At 53.3% G+C, this 4,136-nt stretch overlaps 1 pseudogene; it reads right to left on the bottom strand.

Moving 5' to 3' along the window:
- Window positions 1–3,070: 3,070 nt before the first annotated feature.
- LOC126185897 (5S ribosomal RNA) lies at window positions 3,071–3,188 on the bottom strand (annotated as a pseudogene).
- Window positions 3,189–4,136: the final 948 nt, after the last annotated feature.

Genomic DNA, 4,136 nt, shown 5'->3' with positions numbered 1-4,136 from the left:
GGTTGCCTCTAGTTTTTCAAGTTCAGGGAGCACTATGTTTGTGTGTTCTATGTATTTGTGTACGATGATGGCTGTTCCGCCATGACCGGAGCGTCCGGTCGGTCGATATGATAGACGCAGTAGCCGGTGATGTTTAGTTGGTTGCGTGGTTTGAGCTTAGTTTCGCTCAGTAGTGCGATAAGGACACCCTTACGCTCCATAAGCGCGGCAAATTGCGCCCTTTTGTTGTTGATCCCGTCTGCGTTCCAGAACAAGATCTGTGTCAGTGTCTGGTTGTTTGTGATGGGGGCCGGGTACGCCGTGTTATCCATGTAAGGGTGTAAACAGTGTGGTGAGCGCTGTATGTATCGCGGCCCAGTACTGCCCAGGTTGAGCAGTCAAGAGCCGTGTGACGAGTGTGGTGACGGCCGCCGCGAACTAGTTAAAGATCTGAGCGGTCGTGTGATGGGGGAATATTGTTGCCAATGTGTTGGTGTTGTGTGTCTCGGCCTGTGGTTCGGTTGTGGTGCTGGCGGCCGCTGGTGCGGGTGTTGGCGTTATGTGTGGTCTGGCGCTTGTGTTGTTGTTATGTGGAACATTTTGAGGTGCCTGTGTTTCAGATGTGGTGAAGGGTGGAGTAGTGTGTGTGCTGGTATCACTGGCTTGCCATCTGTCTGCCTATGTGTCAGTGTTTTGTTGATGTTGTTGGGTACTTTGTTGTGGTGCACGTGGGTTCCCACTCCTGTTACCTCGTGGTCGCCTACGCCTTCTCTGGGTTTTTGGTTCTGGGGGTCGTTGTGTAAGTGTGTCTTCCTGTGTGTCGTGTGTAGGTTCGCAGGCAGTGGCTTCAGGGGGTGGGGTTGTGTTGTTTTTGAGGTCTGGTGTTGGTACCGGTGTGGTTGTAGTGTTGCGTGTTGGCTGAGACGACTGTGTTGTTGTCGCAGCGGTTGTGTTAGGTGCGTGTGCTGGACGCAGAGGTTCCGCGGCCTGCTCCGCTCCTCCAGGGCGTGTAGCTATGGCGAACGATTCTCCGTTCCTGAAAGGGTTTGGTGCGGACCTTGGACGTGTTATGACGTTGGGTGGGTTCGACTTTTGGTTTTTGCGCCTCTGCGCCTCTTTGTATACGTCGCAGCCCCTGTAGTTGGCCGCATGGCCTTGGCCACAGTTGGCGCAACGACGTATGTTTTCGTGGATTAGTGTGCTGGCGTTGGATGCGTGATTGCCAGCGCATCCGCGGCAACGGGGTGTCAGGCCGCAGCGGAGGGCCGGATGACTGAACCGCTGGCAGTTGTTACATTGTTGGGGGACCTGTGGCGGTTCGTATATCTCTAACCTTACGTCCATCCGCAGAAGGCTTTTATCTGCAGAAGGCCGCGGGAGGCGGCCGTGTCGGCCATCTCGACCAGGTAGTGTGGTAGACGGTGGTGGGAGTGGTAGCCCGTCATCCTGGAAGCACTTTTGCAGTCGAATCCTAGCGCCGCTTGTAATGTAGTGTTTGGGGTACTGGGGTCCACTCCCTTTACCACGTACTGCTGGGTTCGTTCTTCAGCAGTCCAGTACGTATAATGTTCGATCCCCTTTTCTTTGAGGAAGATAAGGAGATCTTTATATTCATTGTTAGTTGACACGTACAGTGAGGCCCTATCCCCAGAGTACTTCGTGTGTTGCGTGCTAGATGTGTGCCTCTCCGAGAATGTTGTGTTGAGGACACTAAGGTCCCCGTAGTTTTGTATTACGACTGGGGGAAAACCAGTCTTCTGTTGTGCGGGCGTAGCTGCGGTTGGTGCTTCTGTGGTGTTGCTCACCGCAGATCGGGTCGTGTCTGTTGTTGTGTTGGTGTTCCTAACCGGAAGTGTGGGTTTTGGTATAGGCAGCAGCGCCTTTCGGCTACCTTGCGAGTGTGACTGTTCGCTTGTTTGCGTGGTGTTTCTCGGTTTGCGTCGTGGGCCCTCCACCTGCCAGGGCCCAGTGTAGTGGTGTTCTGTGTCTGCATCTGCAGCCGCTGGTTCCGCCTTTGGAGTCAGCTACCGCAGTGGGACGGTAGTGCATGAGTCACCAGTTGCAGGTGAATGTAGCGTGATGTGGAGGGTACTTGTCCGCATGGGGGACTCACTTGGGCCGCAGAGGTCGGTTATTAATCGACGCTGGTTCAGCAGTTCCTGCGCTTGCGCAGCGATCTGCTGATCCTTGTCGGTCAACACCTCCTCAACGGCGGCAAGCGGGACGTTGACGTCGACGGGAACAGCCGACTCACGCGCCTCTTTTGCTGCAGCCTTGCTGCGGGTTAGGGCGGGGGAAACACCGGCGGAATCTGCCATCTTGGTGCTGTCAGGAGCTTTCTTAGATGTGGGTGGGCACGACAATTTTGCTTTTTCTGAAAAGAAAAAGCTATCAAATAGGTCCTACTGAAGAGGGGGAATGCCCTACGGTATAGCGTGCGCCGTTGGTGCAGTGGCGCGGCACCTAAAGGAAGTTTGGAGGAAGAAAAGTGGCCTACAGTACGCGGGGTGGTCCGACGTGAACGGGACCCTGGCACTGGTCAACCCTAGCACAGAACGAGATAGTCTCGTTAAGGGAGTTTGTAACCGAAGTTACTGGTTGATGCGAGTTAGTGACTCTTGCGACAATTAAGCCTCTCCGCGAGCTACGCGCCTTTTCGACGAAAGGGAGCGAAGCTCAACCTTCCGCCGATCCACCGAGCGCTACTGGCGCCTCGAAAGGGAACTGTCTGTAGAGCAGAGCGGTCAGCGAGGCCTAAACCCCAATAGCTACCGTTGCACCGGCCATCACCGGCTGAGAGCTCCTTCCACTGCGACGGCAGGAGCGCGTCTAAGTCACCGCAGTTCATGATGATCCAATGGACATTACAAAAGGCAGTCTCTCTCACCATCCGAAAAGGTCTGGGAAGGCCCAACACTACCGACCGGCGGCCGTGTCATTCTGAGCCAAGGGGCGTCACTGGATGCGGATACGGAGAGCATGTGGTCAGCACATCGCTCTTCAGACCGTTGTCAGTTTTCGTAACTGGAGCCGCTACTTCTCAGTCAAGCAGCTCTTCAGTTTGCCTCACAAGGAGTGAGTGCACCCCGCTTGCCAACAGCGCTCAGCAAACCAAACGGTCACCCATCCAAGTGCTAGCCCAGCCTGACAGCGCTTAACTTCGGTGATCTGAAGGGAACCAGTGTTACCACTGCGGCAAGGCCGTTGGCCAGAGGGCAGTACATTGTGCATAATAGGATTTGTGACCACCAAGGATGGCAGTGGTTGCTCTGCTACGTGTGCTCTTGCTGGCCACAAGTTTGATAAGGAGTTCTTCCATTCCTCCACCAGCAGTGTCGAAAGCTGCTGGATGGTTGTTGGTACATGTGGGCGTGCTATATTACGTCTCCCAACGCATACCCTCCATGCTAGATAGGCTTTAAGTTGGAGGAACGGGGAGGCCAGTCCATTCCCATAAATGCTGTCTTTCACAATAACATTGATGGGTGAGTGTAAAGTCTTAAAAATATGTCAGTATGTCCATGCAGTATTATGCCTCCTCCCAATCATTGCACCTTCACCACTTACTGATCATATTTGAGAATTTCCCAGACTTTACTACGTAATCCCACTTCTCGGAATATGAGGACACGTCCAGAATTGTTGAACACGATCGTTTTGGTCCAGCTGCTGTGGTGTGAGGAGAAAATACTTCATAGGGACACTGAACTGCGAAACTTTGGACACCGTCAACATTGTTGTGACACTGTATTCCTCCCCGGCACACGTGTTTATGACGTGCATTTGAGTCTGACTTCATTTCTATGGAGGAGAATGTCCGACTGCACTGAACAGTGCAGGTGTAGGAGCTCGTGTAACGAGACGATATTCAGCGAATGGGCTGGCCTGCTCTTTCCCCCGACTTAAATCCCATCGAACACATTGGCGAGGCATACTGTAGCACGTCCACATGCACCAACGACCATCCACCAGTTGTCAACCACACTCGCAGAGGATTGGATCGACCGAACTCCTTACCAACCTTATGGCCCGCATGACAGCACGATGCAGAGCGTGTCCAGTGTACCTTCATGAATTGCAGTGACAACTGTATAATTATTGTCTTTGAATTAAAGTTTCATTTCTGTTGGTCTCATAGCGGATTTCCTTCAGTTCTC

Source organism: Schistocerca cancellata, chromosome 4 (assembly GCF_023864275.1).
Source record: "Schistocerca cancellata isolate TAMUIC-IGC-003103 chromosome 4, iqSchCanc2.1, whole genome shotgun sequence".
Lineage (NCBI taxonomy): Eukaryota > Metazoa > Arthropoda > Insecta > Orthoptera > Acrididae > Schistocerca > Schistocerca cancellata.
The sequence above is the reverse complement of the archived record's forward strand: the minus strand, read 5'-3'. Positions and strand labels throughout refer to the sequence as shown.